The sequence below is a fragment of the Rhinatrema bivittatum genome, chromosome 5, assembly GCF_901001135.1.
Source record: "Rhinatrema bivittatum chromosome 5, aRhiBiv1.1, whole genome shotgun sequence".
Classification (NCBI taxonomy): domain Eukaryota; kingdom Metazoa; phylum Chordata; class Amphibia; order Gymnophiona; family Rhinatrematidae; genus Rhinatrema; species Rhinatrema bivittatum.
Genome location: NC_042619.1, coordinates 138,905,424 through 138,922,369, shown reverse-complemented (window position 1 = coordinate 138,922,369; position 16,946 = coordinate 138,905,424).

Genomic DNA, 16,946 nt, shown 5'->3' with positions numbered 1-16,946 from the left:
GTCTGACCCAGCATGGCAATTTCTTATGTTATTATGTTCTTTACAGGGTCTCTCATTCAAATCTGTTTTATCTCTCTCCTCCTGTCTTCTACAGTTTCTCCTCTATATCTCTGTCTATTATTGATCTTTCTCTTTCTTTTCCTTTTTTTCCATTTATCTTTATCTCTGTCTCTCTATCCAGTCATCTAGATTTTATCTCCCCTTCTCTTTCTACAGTTCCCTGGAAGAGAGGAAGTATAGATGAAATATGATACAGACCTTCAGATTCCTGAAGGGTTTTAATGATTCACGAAAGGAAACTGTAGAACTAGGGGTAATGAAATGAAATTTTAGGGAGAATGACTCAGAATCCACAACAGAAAATATGTCTTCATGGAGAGAGTGGTGGATGCCTGGAATGCCCTCCTGGAAGAGGTTATGAGGCAAAAACAGTAAATGAATTCAAAAAGGCATGGGATAAACACTGCAAATCCCTAGAGGCTGGAGGCTGGAAATGAAGGAAAGGGTACATGAAGATATGAGGTAACCTGTAGAAAGCAGCAGTTACTACCCTTTACAGAGGGCATGGGGGTAACCTGTATGGAGTGGCAGTTACAAGCATAAGCAGGTTGCTTGGAAGACTGGATGGACCATTTGGTCTTCATCTGCTGTCATTTCTATATGTTCTCTGTGCCAATCTTCCCTTTATTGCCTCCTCGGATCTCCATCTCCCCTTCATTGAGTTGCTTCTTTAATCATCTCTAGCTACCTGGATATATTGTCCTTTCCCTTAACCATTTTTTGTTCTCTCAAACCCCCTCCCCTTCCCCATATATCCTTCTCCTTCTTTCCCCTCTCTCATTTTCCATGGTTATCTTCTAACTCATCACACCTTCCACCCTTCTCGGGGGCCACTGCAAGGTATTAGGTGACCTCGGTGAACCTTTAAGCATTGTGTTCTTCCTCTCCCAGTCACACCTTCTCCACACACAATTAAAAATTATACATCTATAGTACCAGATTTTATATGAAAAAAGATATTTTGAGATATAAATATTTCAATATTTATATTATATTTACATCCACTGCTGTACAGCCAACTGCATTGTCAATTTCACTTCATTTTGTTGGAAGTGTGAAAGAAAAGAAAAAATGCCAAAATTTTGGATTTTTTGTTTTGTGTTAATGCATATTAACAGAATGGGGACGATAACTTTTAAACAGCTTTGTGGGTACACATGCACACGCATATGCCGCTGGACCACACATCTCTGTAAACAAAACTCTCCAAATTTTTCATGCATAATATCCATTAAAGAGAGGTTGGCCCCTTGCCCCCTCTTCTGTATATAGTATTTATTCTATTTTATTTCATTTTATTTATATATTTATTGCTCCGTTCACCCCTTCTTTATTTTCCTACTCCAAGTTAAGGCTTCCTTGTTATAATGTAACTGTATGCTCCGTATCTCTTGTTGATTGGTTAATTGTATATTCTGCTTAGTTCATTGTAAACCGAATTGATTTGATTTGTATCAAGAAAGTCGGTATATAAAAGCCTTAATAAATAGTGTTAATAGACACGGCCTTTTTATAACATACGTGTGTATATGTGCACATAGTATAAAAAAAAAGGCTGTACGCTTGTATATGTGCGTGTATTTTACATGGACATGCATATGTCCATGCAAATGTCACCTCTAACCAGTAAATGGGGGTATTTTTGTATTTTATTTTATTTTATATTTATGCATTTAACAATTTTTGACAGCAAAAAGCATATCATATATACGGTCAAAGAAACATCATAATACATCATGTGTATACAATAAAAATAATTTCTAGAAGTATTAATGTGACCTTTAAAAGCAAATCTGGAAGTACCCAAGATATATTCAGGAGCTCCTTAATATAGGAAATCAATATTAACACAACTTAAAGGGTATCAACAAAATATATACTATTGCCTATGCATCTTAATTACTCAAATGTAAATGTGAGTTTAAAAAGGAACGTAATTGCATTGGTTCAAAGAACACATATCTTATTCTATCTAAAGTTAACACACATTTACTAGGGTATCTAATGATAATTGTAGCACCAAGTGCCCTAGCCTCCTGACACATGGCTATTGGCTAGGAATTCCTTCCTGCACTGCTGGGTAACTATAGTTATATCCGGATAGATCCAGATCTTTTGGGCCATATATAACTTTTCTCTATTTCTAAGAAATAATCTCAATACAGTGTCTCTGTCTGAAGGAAACACAAATGTAACCAACAACGTTCCATGTGACTCTACTTGTTCTTCTAATGATTGTTCAATTAGTTCTGTTATATTCCCAATCTCTGTATTCTTTCGTTGCACTTTTGCTTCTTCCTTTCTTTTTTTATTCAAGAAATATATTTTGGCAATAGGTGGTAGCGCCTCTTGTGGAATAGATAGAATTTCCAACATATATTTCTTAAATTGTTCATAAGGTGAAAGTACATGTATATGGGTAATTCAATATTCGGAGATTTTTATATCTCAATTCATTTCTATGGTCTCAATTTTTCTTGAACTAACTAAATCACCTTGAATCAGGCCCAATTGCCCTTTCTGTATTTGTGCTACTTGAGTTTCCAAATTATTTATTTTATCCGTATGAATTACCATTAAAGGATCAATTTGCTTAATACGTTGTTGTGATTCTGTCATAAGATTAGACAGAGTCACAATAGATGATTGCAAAGAAATAAGTGCGTTCCAAACAGTCTCTAAGGTGGGTTTTTCCAACACCATGGCAGGTGTATTCATGCTTATCAGACTTTCCTGACGACGATCGTATCCCAATCCAGGGTTCGTAGCCTGGTCACCTTGCCCTTCTGATGTTACAGAGGTTGGGATAGGGCTTAGATGTTCCCCTACCAACACTCCTCTTAACTGTGGAGGAGTTGGTAACAACAGTCCAATATCTTGTTCGCTTACAGCCATACTCCCATGATTCACCTCAATGGGAACAGAAACTTGTGGTGGTATACGTCGTATGTTCTGACCCGATACCAAGGATTGCTCATAACGTGGAGGAGAAGGTGTCAAAGGTGCCCCAGGGCTTAATGATGTCAATAAGGTTAACGGTACTGGTATATGCTCCTCACCAGTAACTGTAATGGACTGCTCTGCTGGGGTAATGGGGGGATTTTAATAGATACATTTGCTCATACAAATACCAGTTTCCCCAGTTCATTCCAAGTTCACCCAGGTAAAGGATAGGACTTCGTTACCCCACTAGTTAACTAGCATAACTTTTATCCTGTAAGCCCCAAACCTTAAAACCCTGCTAACTTCTTTATTTTTTTGTTTCAGGACTTACATGCCATCCATCTATAGCAGTATTTATGCAGTAGGGGACCCTAGCACACGCTCATGTGCATACATACTTATGCGCATATTTCATTGAAAAATCTATGAACGCCCATGCCCCACCAGACCATGTCCCCACTCCACCCCATTTTTACCAAAAATGTGTTGTGCGCGTAACATCCATATGAGTATGTTGGTTGCCTTGACTTTTTAAAATCCATACAGGATATGTAGGCCTGACTTTTGCACATATCTGCTGCCTATGGCATGCATAGGGCTTTTAAAGTTTGCCTTTTATTGTGCACTAGCTGTGAAATTGTTGTGTTCTGCGCCCGCGGCCGTCCATGGGCGTGTCTCCTACCTGACCGCGGCGGCGACCCGCCACGGCAAACACCGGGTGAGAAGCCCCGGTCCAGTGCTGCAGTTCCCATGCGTCGGCGTGGGCCCCCGGGGTTCCCAAATGGCTGGGCACTGTCCCTGCTTCCCCGATGCGGCAGCTGCAGCTTCTCCCCCGTGGCTGGAATCCAAGATGGCCGCCGCCATCTTAGGCACGAGGCTGCGCCTCCTCACCAGAATTAAAGGGACCTAAGCCCTTTAATTACATTCAGCTGCCTTCAATGATCCAGAACAGAGGAAGTATATAAGGAGGCTTCCTCTGCTCATTCCTTGAATTGGCAACTTCCGTGGTTAGTCAGATCTGCTTGCTTCGGTGAGTTCTTGTGCTTTGGATCCTTGTTCCTGGTTTGTCTTGGTGTTCCTGGTTCCTGACTTTGGATTGGCTAGCGGTGATTCCTGGTTTTGACTTCGGATTGGCAAGCGGTGATTTTCTGGTGTGTGACTTCGGACTGGCAAGTGGTGATCCCTCGGTGTGTGACCTTGGACTGGTAAGCGATGATCCTCTGGCACTTGACCTCGGACTTTTTTGTGACTGTCGTCTCCAAGGGCCCGCCTAAATCCCAGCAGTCTGGGTCCCTACGGGCTCCTCCCGGGGGGACAGCAAGCCTCCAGGGATGAAGCTCCAGACAGCCCTTGCACCAAACTTCCTGACCTCTCAAAGCTCCACCTAAGTCCCAGCGGTCCAGGTCCCTAAGGGCTCCTCCTGGGGGGACCGCGGACTTCCAGTGGCGAAGACACTCTTCCTTCCTTCGACGTCACGAGTCTTTTTCTGCCTCCACAGTCGCTTCTGTCTCCAGTGCCGAGGGTCAGTTGGTCACGTCTTCTGTTCTTGCCTCGCCACCCGACGGGAGAACCTATGGATCTTCCTCCTAAGGTATTCCATCCTCCCGTCGGCCCAAGGCTCACAAGCTTGAGCATAACAGATTGCCAAGTCCATGGACCCAGCGGAGGTATCTGCCCACCAGGCCATTCCCGGAATGGCCCGGTGCTTGAAGGATCAGCAACAGACCCTGGATGCCCTGGTCTCTGCTTTGCAGGGCCTGACCCAACGTCTCGAGGCGTTAGGGCCCATGAATCCTACGCTGCCATCCATGTCTGGGGCTCAAGAAGGCTGCCCTACTCAGCAAGGCGCCGTTCAGGCCTCCATGGGCGATCTGGGGCAAGTAATTCCCACGCAACTCCCGGCAGCCTCTCGATACGCCGGAGACGCGAAGTTGTGTTGGGCATTCCTTAGCCAGTGCCAGGTCTGTTTCTCCTTGCTGCCTGTGCAGTTTCCCAGCGACCTGATCAAAACCAGCTACATTATGTCCCTGCTCGATGGAAAGCCCTTGATCTGGGCCTCTCATCTATGGGAGAGAAGAGACCCAATGTTTGGAAATTTGAATCTGTTTCTGTCTGCTCTCCGGCAGATTTTTGATGAGCCCGTCCGCAAACCCACTGCTGTCTCCGAATTGCTCTGATTGAGACAGATTACTCGGACAGTGGCCAAATATGCAACAGAATTCCACACCCTGGCCGCAGGGTTCACAAGCCTGAGCATAACAAAAATTAGGAGAAATTGAAAAAAAACCCCAAATGAATCATTTTAAAAACAAAATCAAGAAAAAACGTACACACAAATAAAATGATACAAAAAAAATATCACTGCACACCCCTAGTGCCAATCAAAAATCACTGTAAAAAAAAGTAAAAAAAAACAAAAAACACTTGGAACACATATGGCATTAGGTCTATGGAAATGCATGTTGGATTTAGGCTTTGCCCTCAAGAAGCCATGAGAAACTGAACTACAATTACAATACAGTAAATCTATACCAAAAGAGCACCAAGTGCCAGCACTGAAACAGTAATAAACCTACCTATGAACAGGCAATATGGCAAATCTTATATCAGGCCGTAAAATATCAATATTGTTCCTATTTGGAAAATAGAGCAAGTTAAAATGCTATAAACACTACACAGAAACTACATGCTAGCAGAACACCTTGTCTTGTTCAAATATATAGAACTCAAACACACCCTCACCAAAAACAGAATTAAGAGGTCCATATTCAAAGGAATACAGCCATATAACTCATGGATATCTTGGATACACATCCATGTAAAGTTTAGCTGGATATCTCATTTTCTGGCTAAAATGTAGTTGGATAATATAGAGGCATTCCGGGGCGGAATTAGGTTAACCACTGATGGATAAGCTATCCAGCTAACTCTGGACATGCCATAGAGCTGTTCCAAAGTTAGAATATTCCTCCAAAGTTAGCAGATATGTTTTTCCAGCTAAATTTTCAAACTGGCAAATGACTGAATATTACCCCCAAAATGAACATAAAGTTTAATTAGAAACAAACAGAGAAAAAATGAACTGGAAACCACAACACACCAGACTCTATACGTAGTGCAACAATGGAAAAACAAAAACATCACCATTCCTCATAAAACAAACAATAAAATCAAGAAATATAAATCATAAGAGTAAAACCATACTAATAAAAGAATAAATATGTCAAAAAGCTGATAAATAGAATATCCAATAATTGAAAACTCATATAAAACTTCTCAAAATGTCATTACAATATTTCCAAACAGTTAATACATCAATTAACACCCAACAGATGCCCTAAGATTGTTGTGGATTAGCAGGGAGAGAGGATGGGGTTGTTGTGCATAAACTTTCTCCATGATCTCTCTTATATACCGTATTTTTCGCTCCATAAGACGCACCTGACCATGAGATGCACCTAGGATTCAGAGGGGAAAAATTAAAATAAAAAAAAATTGTGCTAAACCGGCTCTGTCCCCGGGCGTCTGTGCATCTTATGGAGCAAATTAGGGCAGTGCATAACATTTTTTTTTCTCCCCATTTTGTTTTCGGGTCTGGGGAGGGCCATTTCGGTCCATTCTCCAGATCAGAAAACTTTTCTTTCTAATTCTGTGGGAACCCCCCCCCAAAAAAAACCCCCAAAAAACATCCCAACCCTTTAAATTAATTAGCAACGCCCCATCCTCCTGACCCCCCCCCCCCCTAAGACCTGCCAAATTAATTAAATACAACCCCCCACCCTCCTGACCCCCCCAAGACCTGCCATAAGTCCCTGGTGGTCCAGCGGGGGTCCGGGAGCGATCGGCTGCCAGTAATCAAAATGGCGCTGATGGCCCTTTGCCCTTACTATGTCACAGAGGCTACCGCTGCCATTGGTCAACCCCAGTGACATAGTAAGGGCAAAAGGCTGTCGGCGCCATTTTGATTGCTGGCAGCCGACGGCCCAAGTCCGGGAGATCGCTCCCGGACCACTCCTGGACCCCCGCTGGACCACCAGGGATGTTTGGCAGGTCGGGGGGGGGGGGGGGGTCAGGAGGGTGGGGGGTTATAGTAAATTAATTTGGAAGGTCTGGGGGGGTCAGGAGGGGGCGGGGGTTTTGTTAGAGTTTTAATTTTTTTTATATTCGCTCCATAAGACGCACAGACATTTTCCCCCCACTTTTGGGGGAAAAAAGTGCGTCTTATGGAGCGAAAAATACGGTATATTAGAGATGTGATTCGGAACCGGAATCAGTTCTGATTCCGGTTCCGATTCACATCGTGGGTTTTTTTTCATCCGGCCCAATCGCGGTTTTGTTTATCGGCTGCGCCCAAGCCGATAAACAAAAAACCCACCCCAACCCTTTAAAACTAATCCCATTTTTAAAGATGGCACCGGCCATCCAGTGCTCCCTCCATGTGACAGGGGCCGGCCAATGGCACGGATACCCTGTCACATGGTAAGGGCAAAGGGCCATTGGCGCCATTTTGATTAGTGGCAGCGGACGGCCCGGGAGTGGGAGATCGCTCTCGGGACCCCCACTGGACCACCAGGTACCTGTAAAATGTTTTTTGGGAGGTCAGGAGGGTGGGAGAAGCTAAGGGATTAGTTTTAAAGGATTGGGGTGGGTTTAGGGGTTATTTTTGTGTGCCGTTTTTCCTGCCCTCCCCCAAAACGATAAGAGAACCCCCACAAACAATTTTGTGGGGTTTTCCTATCGTTTTAGGGGAGCCCCCGATTTCTGACGATTTTGAAAATATCGTACGATATTTTCAATCGTCTGAAGCCCGATTCACATCCCTAATATATATGCTCTCTTTCATTCATGCTCAGTCATAGATACTTTCCCACACATACACATGCTCACTCAGACACATGCTCATACACTCTCTCTCACATGCTCAATCATTTTCACATGTTCATTCCCTATTTATTTATTTATTTATTTATTTATTTATTTATTTATTTAACATTTTTATATACCAAACTTCATGTAGCAAAGTGACATATCAATTCGGTTTACATTATAACATTAAACAGGCATGACCGAATGCAATTACATCGAACAGGAGAATAAACTTGGATCAAGTAAATTGGGGGATTAAATAACAAAGAATACAATAAAGAATGAGTGAGGTTCTAGAGAGGACCTGGCTAAATATAAAGTAGTCATGGTACAAGGTGCACATATTTGGAAAGCTTGAGCAGAATTATTGTTATGGATAGAAAGCTTGTTCGAATAGCCAAGTTTTGAGTGTCTTTTTAAAGGTGATAGGGCAAGGTTCTTTCCGGAGCAATGGTGGTAGAGAGTTCCATAGCGCGGGGCCTGCTGTGGAAAGAGTACGTTTATTTAATGAGGTTTTGATGGTTGGGGTGAGGAGAGTATCCCTATAGGCTGTTCTCACTGGTCTGGAGGGTATATGTGGCTGAAGAGGGATATTGAGTTCCAGTGGAATGAGCTTATGTATAGATTTGTGTATGATTGCTAGTACTTTGTAGGAGATTCTAAACTTGATTGGGAGCCAGTGTAGGTTTTTCAAAATGGGGGTAATATGATTTCTTTTGTTAGACTTAGAATCCTGGCTGCAGCGTTTTGAAGCATTTGTAATGGTTTTATGGTGTTGGTTGGGAGGCCGAGTAGGAGGGAGTTACAATAGTCAATTTTTGAAAAGATGATTACTTGGAGAACTGCCCGGTAGTCTTGGAAATGGAGGAGCGGTCTGAGTAATTTCAGGACTTGCAATTTATAGAAGCCGTCCTTAGTGGTATTATTAATGAATAGGGATGTAAATCGTGTGCCCGATCGTTTTAACGATCGGGTTCGGTTGGAGGGAGAACAAAATCGGATCGGTAGAGATGTGAATCGGAATCTGTTCCGATTCCGATTCACATCGCTAATTTTTTTTTAGTGAGGCCTGAGCAGATTAAAAAAACCCACCCCGACCCTTTAAAATTGACCCCTTAGCTTCCCCCACCCTCCCGAACCCCCCCAAAACCTTTTACATGTACCTGGTGGTCTAGTGGGGGGGGGGGGGCCGGGAGCCATCCCCTGCACTCATACCCTCCGTCGGTATCAAATTGCGCCGATAGCCTCTGACCTACTATGTCACAGAGGCTACCGGTGCCATTGGTCAGCTGCTGTCACATGGCCATCGGTGCCATCTTGTGCTTCTACCATGTGACAGGGGCTGACCAATCGGGGAAATTTCTATTGTTTCGCGCACACTAACCCCATTAACGATTTTTCACGATAAATCGGGGAAATTTCTATTGTTTCGCGCACTCTAATGATTTTTGAAGATTTAAAAAATATCTGACGAACCGAAAAAAAAATGACGCACATCTCTAATGAATGTACACTCTCTCACATTCTCAGTCTTACACACACACATGCTCATATGCTCTCTCACATGCTCATTCATATGCACACACACTCATTTGCTGTCTTCCTCACTTGCTCAATCATACACACACACACTCATATGCTCTCTCTGTAACATGCTCAATCTTGCACATTCATACATGCACAAACATTCTGTCTCTCAAATGCTCAGTCATATACACACATACTCATATGCTCTCTCTGTAAAGTGCTCAGTTATACACACACACACTCATATGATCATGAACAGGCTCTGGTAAGATGGCTGAATATAAATCTTGTAATAAATTGTAAAAAATGATCGGTCTCTCTCTCATACATGCTTAGTCGTAAACACACACTCATATGTTCTATTTCACATGCTCAATTTTACCCACATACGTGTTCATGTGCTCTCTCTCATATGCTCATTCATACACACAAGCTCATATGTACTCTCTCTCACATGCTGAATCATACAAACACAGACACACATACACATTCTTTTACTTGTTTCCCCCTCTGGAAGCAAAAGGGGCAGCAATAGCTGCAGCTTCCTCCTTTAGCTCCCAGGGCTCACTAGACCCTTCCAACAATTGCTAGTGCCTAGAAGCTGGGTTCTTGCCATAGAGTAGACATGCTGTTTTCCAAGAATCTGATTTGCAAGTGATCAAGGCCAAAAGCAACCACATCCCACAGGGAGTTTGATCCTTTAAAGTTACTTCTAATTGGTGATCCCATATCCTTCCCTTAACTTTCCTAATTCTTAGTCAGTGTACAATCATTATAAGTTACACTTGATTGCTCATTAGCATTACTGACAAAGTAAAGGTGGAGGTTAAGGTCGGTTGCCATTGATCAAATGTCTCACTTCATGCAGGTGACTCAGTATCCACATATGTTGCCCCTACTATATCTGCAGATGAGGTTAAGCAGAAGAAAAATATCCATGCATATTTGAATAATCAATATATGCAAAACTATTTAAATATTTAATATATTCATGTACCGTCTTCGCTGATCAAGTTACAATCCCAAAATGCTTGCATTTAGAGTGAAACTAGGTGGTTCTATTGCTATATTTTAACATTTCTGTACATGGCATTTTTGAAATCCTTTGATCTAGCACACTAACCCCTCACCTAACTGGCTGGCACCTTTTGCAAACAGCTTTTAGGAGGCAATTTTCACTAAACCATCTAGCAGTAAATTGCATGGGTATTTTTGTACCAGTGCGGCTTAATCACATACGTGAGTAGAAAAATACCCATTCACTTTGCCCATGCAGTTTCTGTGTATGGGCTTTTTCGAGACAGATAACTTTATCTGAGTTTATTCAATGGCGGCTTTATCTGCCTAAAGGTCACTGAATATTCAAGTAATTACCCAGATAATTTTACTGGTCATTAGCCTGCTGAATATGGATCTCAGCGTTGCCACTTTTTATACACTTGCTAATATATAGGCACCATAATGATTGAAATAACATATCACATCTGTGTGCACAGTGCTTGGCAAATAGATTGCCATTATGTTCAACAATACTGACATATACATTAACCATGGAAAATAAGAGAGGGAAGGAGGAAAATCAATGCAATATCTCAGAAAGACAGTGAAGAAAATGAAAACTGATAAAGAGGAAACAAATATAAAAACTGAAAAAAGGTTCTGGGCTATAAAATGAGAGTTAGTCTCTTCTGTCAAACAAAACAACAGCACTCACTACAAAACAGAGGTTCACAGTTTGTAGTTTTACAATAATTGTGAAAAGCTGCCAAACTAGCTGCACAGTTCACTTGGTCTTATGCTTACATGCTTAAGGACAAGCAAGAAAAGACATGATCTCCATCCACAGTGACAAACATACACTGAGAAATATCACAAATTCCAGCAAGTCAATTTTCACATCAGTGCCATGGCACATATGCTCCTCATTTACAGTTGCTATGACCCTGAAAAAAAAAAAAAGCACATGAATGCTAACAGAAAATAAAATCTTACCTTGTAAGATCCAGGAAGTATAGAAAACTTATGTTAGAAAATGCTAAAATATTGTAGCATAACTGAGGAACATATGTTTCCCGATAGAGACAAGAACAGAAAATTAAGATAAAATTAACCAAGGAGATCAGTTTTCAAAAAGCTGCTGAACAGTAAAGGTAACCAGTTAATCATCTAGCCTCACACCGGTTAGACAGCAATCTATGGACAACTATGCACATCTAAAATAAATTGATAAATTTTCAGAACAAAGTAATCATTTAATATACATTTATTTATGTATTTATTTATTTATTTGTATGTTTTATATATCATTGTTCCAAAATAAGATCATAATAGTTTACAAAATCAGCATTCAGATACTGGGTCAACATTCCCATCCCATGTCAATATTCATATTCTATGTCAATACAGCAACAAATATATATTCTAGGTCATATTTATACAAAATCTAGTTCATCACTACCTCAAATTTAAATTCTAGGTCAACACATCAACATCAAGTACAAGGTAACTAGTGTGCTTTGATGTATGATTAAAACCAATAATTTCCATTTCATTATCCTTCATGTTATACTCAGTTTACACGAAACTTCGCTCCATACTTGTTACTCAATCTGTTAGCATAAACTAAGGTTCTGACAGTGATGTTATCAGCATATTGGCATTTTATGTTAGTTCATATGCATTTCTAATTGAGTCATGTTTTCAGTTCTCGTTTGAAACTCTTTCTTTCTGTTGTCTGGTGTAGAGACTCTGGAAGAGAGTTCCACAACTTAGGGCCTGCTATGGAAAACATTTGGTCTTTTATTTGTGTTAGGTGTGTGTTCCATGTTGTTGGCACATTTAGAAGTCCTTTGTTTTGCGATCTTAGGGCTCTCGTGGGATGTATGGTTTAAGTGTCACTCCTATTAAGCATTGGTTAATGTTATTGATAATATTAAAAATTCGAGTTAATACTTTATAATGAATTTTGGAGCCAGTGCAGTGCTATCAGCAAAGGGGCGATGTGGTCAAATTTGTCTCTAGTAAGAGTCTAGCTGAGGCATTTTGTAAAAACTGCAGTGGCTTTAATAGTTCTGATGAAAGTTCTAGTAATAAGGAGTTGCAGCAATCTATGTTTGAGAATATTAATAATTGTAAAATAGTGCGGAATTCTTGCATCATTAGCAATAGGGATGTGAATCGGGCTTCGGACGATTGAAAATATCGTCGATATTTTCAAAATCGTGAGAAATCGGGGGCTCCCCCAAAACGATAGGAAAACCCCACGATATTGATCATGGGGTTTTGGGGGGGAGGGCGGGAAAAAGGGCACACAAAAATAACCCCTAAACCCACCCTGTCCCTTTAAAAGTAATTCCTTAGCTTCCCTCACCCTCCCGACCCCCCAAAAACCTTTTTACAGGTGTGGGGGTCCCGGGAGCAATCTCCCGCAATCTCCCGCTCAGGGCCCTCCTCCAGCTCCCGGGCCGTCGGCTGCCACTAATCAAAATGGCGCCGATAGCCCTTTGCCCTTACCATGTGACAGGGTATCTGTGCCATTGGCCAGATCCTGTCACATGGTAGGAGCACTGGATGGCCGGTGCCATCTTGTGCTCCTACCATGTGACAGGGGCTGACCAATGGCACCGGTAGCCCCTGTGACATAGTAAGGGCAAAGGCTATCGGCGCCATTTTGATTACTTTCAGCCAATGGCCGGAGTGCAGGAGATCACTCCAGGACCCCCGCTGGACCACCAGGGGCCTTTGGCAAGTCTTGGGGGATCCTCCTGACCCCCACAAGACTTGCCAAAAGTCCAGTGGGGGTCCGGGAGCGACCTCCTGCACTCAGACCGTCGCCTGCCAGTATTCAAAATGGTGCCGATAGCCTTTGCCTGACCTGTGGCCCCTCACGGGACTTCCCTCCATGGGTGTGGTCAGCTGCCACAGTGTCCAAGGGTCCACCCAAACCTCACTAACTATAACAGGTAAACACTGATTTTCAGCATTATCCAACTGACATAAGACAACTTTAGGACTCCCAGAGTCCATTTTCAGCCACCTGCCAGCTAGAAAAGTTAGCCAGATAAATTTTTCTGGCTAACTTTGCAGGGATAGTCAGCAGTGCATCTGTGTTGTTAAATACACCCAGCTATGGCAAAGAGAGCTGGGAAGCTTTATCTAGCTAACTTTAGGATTGTTCTCCAGTAATCCTAAAGTTACCTAGTAACATTGTAAAATTGTAAGGATGGCAGATAAAGATCAAATGGTCCATCCAGTCTGCCCATGCTACTTATTGTTGCAACTGCCACTTCATGCATGTTACCCCCAAGCCTTCTGTAAAGGATAGTAACTGCCGCTCCTTACAGGTGTAGCAAGCTACTATAATCCAGGTTACCTTTTCCCGCAAGCTTATCATGGGTTGGAGCTTTACAGTGTGGATGAAGCTGCATCTGGATCTTAGTAATATGTTTTGGATCTGTCAAAAAAGGGTTTTCAACCCTGCAGAGACTGCGAGCTGCTGCAGCCAAGGTGAAGGAATGTATAAATATATCAAAACACCCTGTGTGCTCTCCTGTGAATGACAAATGTTCTGCACGAACCAGCATCCAGCACTCAGAGCATTAAGAATTTGGGAAAAGGGCTATACTGTTTAGCCTGCCTAGAGGACAGCACTACATAGCCAACAGAGGAGGAAGCCAAAGGAATGCTGGGAGACCATTTAAGGTAGAAAAGGCACAATTTGTCTGGCAGCTGTTTCTGTGTGAGGAGTGAGGCTGGCCAGCAATTGGAGTCAGGAGCCAGATAGAGAGGAGGGTATCTGGCCCCTCTTCCATGAGTTCTTCTCCTGGAGAACTAAATATTGAGAAGAAGACACAGAAGTCTGCATTCTTGGGAAGCAGAGAGACAGACAGCTGTTCTTGCTTCATAGCTGATTTACATGCAAAATCCCAACAAGGGACAGAAGAGCCAAGAGCTGAGAGATTAAGAGGTTTCCTTTCCAGAGATATCCAGGCCCAGGAGCACATGGCTGGATCACTCTCCTAAGAGACTGAGTTAAGTAAGCTAAACTTTGCACAGGGAGTATTTTGGCAGAGGAGGGAGGAGGTTTATTTCCTTGCCTTTTGTCCACAAATTCAGTTTCTCATCTCAATCGCTTCAGTTTTTCAGCCAAAGTCAAGCACAAGCCCTTGCTGGGAAAGAAAAACTGGTGGACTGTGGTGTTTCTGTAAGAGTCTGAAACCAGGCCCTCTTTCTGTTTAGTACAAAGTAAACAATTTGGGAAACTCCTCAGGAAAGAGTGACCTTTCACACACTGCAGAGCCCATCTATTTTGTTTATCATCTAGCCAACTCCAACATCAAGAGGGACTTCTTCATTTTCTTGATTTTTTTCCCCACACAATTTTGTATGTGGTACAGGGTGCACTCTTTAAGAACATAAGAACATAAGAACATGCCATACTGGGTCAAACCAAGGGTCCATCAAGCCCTGCATTCTGTTTCCAACAGTGGTCATTCCAAGCCATAAGATCCTGGCAAGTACCAAAAAAACTAAGTCTGTTCCATGTTACTGTTGCTAGTAATAGCAGTGCCTATTTTCTAAGTCAACTTAATTAATAGCAGGTAATGGATTTCTCCTCCAAGAACGTATCCAATCATTTTTCAAACATAGCTACACTAACTGCACTAACCACATCTTCTGGCAACAAATTCCAGAGTTTAATTGAGCATTGAGTGAAAAAGAACTTTTTCTGATTAGTTTTAAATGTGCCACATGCTAACTTCATGGAGTGCCCCCTAGTCTTTCTATTATCCGAAAGAGTAAATAACCGATTCACATTCACCTGTTCTAGACATTTCATGGTTTTAAACACCTCTATTACATTCCCCCTCAGCCGTTTCTTCTATAAGCTGAAAGGTCCTAACCTCTTTAGTCTTTCCTCATAGGGGAGCTGTTCTATTCCCTTTATCGTTTTGGTCGCCCTTCTCTGTACCTTCTCCATCACAACTATATCTTTTTTGAGATGTGGTGACCAGAATTGTACACAGTATTCAAGGTGTGGTCTCACCATGGAGCGATACAGAGGCATTATGACATTTTCTGTTTTATTCAACATTCCCTTTCTAATAATTCCCAACATTCTGTTTGCTTTTTGACTGCCACAGCCTACTGAACCGATGATTTCAATGTGTTATCCACTATGATCCCTAGATCTCTTTCTTCAGTGGTAGCTCCTAGGGTTGTGCAGCAGGGACGGATTTGTCCCATTTGGTATTCGTATTCATCGGGACCCAGATCCGTTGCATCCATTCTCAGAGGACCCCGATCCATTCATTAGTTACATATGTATTTGTTTCCCCCCAAAAACACCATCCCAAACATTTAAATTTAATTAACTACAACCCACCACACTCCTGACCCACCCAAGACTTTCCAAAAGTCCCTGATGGTCCAGCGGGGGTCCTGGAGTGATCTCCTGCACTCGGGCTGTTGGCTGCCGATAGCCTTTGCCCTTACTATGTCACAGGGGCTACCAGTGCCATTGGTCGGCACTGGAGAGAAAACATACTGAAATCATTCAAACACTAATAACCCTAAGAAATAACCAAAAAATTGAGCTAGCCGTAAAAGTAAGGAATCTGGGAGTAATAATGGACCCAGAAATCAACCTGAAGTAACACATATCTATAAAAGTAAGAGAAGGCTACGCAAAGCTTATGGTCCTCAGAAGATTGAAACCATTACTCACACCCACCCACTTCAGAACAGTATTGCAAACACTTATCTTTTCCAGCACTGACTACTGCAATGCACTCTTACTAGGACTCCCAAGCACATCGATAAGACCACTCCAGATACTTCAAAATACTGCAGCCAGAATACTGACTGGAAAAAAGAGGAGGGACCATATAACCGAAACTTTAGCAGACTTACATTGGTTACCCATCGAATACAGGATAAAATACAAGGACTTATGTACCATACACAAATTAATATATGATAAAGAAGCAGACTGGCTAAACACAGCCTTACAAGTACACGTTCCACAAAGAAACCTCAGCTCAGCAAACAAAGCACTACTAACAATCCTTTCAGTAAAGTCAGCAAAATTAACCCAAGTGAGAGAAAGGGCTTTATCATTGGCTGGGCCCATACTATGGAACACGATGCCCCCTGAACTCAGATTACAGAATAATCTCAAAACGTTTAAGAAAAATTTAAAAACATGGCTCTTTAAAAAAGCCTTCACTAAAGAGTGTGGAGGGTAGAGAATGAAAGTACAGAGTAATGCAGATGAGAATGAATTTACTCAATCCTACATTTAAGAAGTAATATCTCAAAGAGATAGTAACTCAATAATATACCTGGACTTGACCAACATTTCTCAAATAATGATTTGATTTATGAAATTGTAACTGAACTTTATTGGCACCTGTTAGAATGTACGATGTCCTAGATTTACTAACCTTAGTCTATGTGCCTATTTGTAAACCGTTGCGATGGTATATAACTTAGCGACAGTATAGAAAAGTTTTTAAATAAATAAATAAATAAATAAATAAAGCCATGCA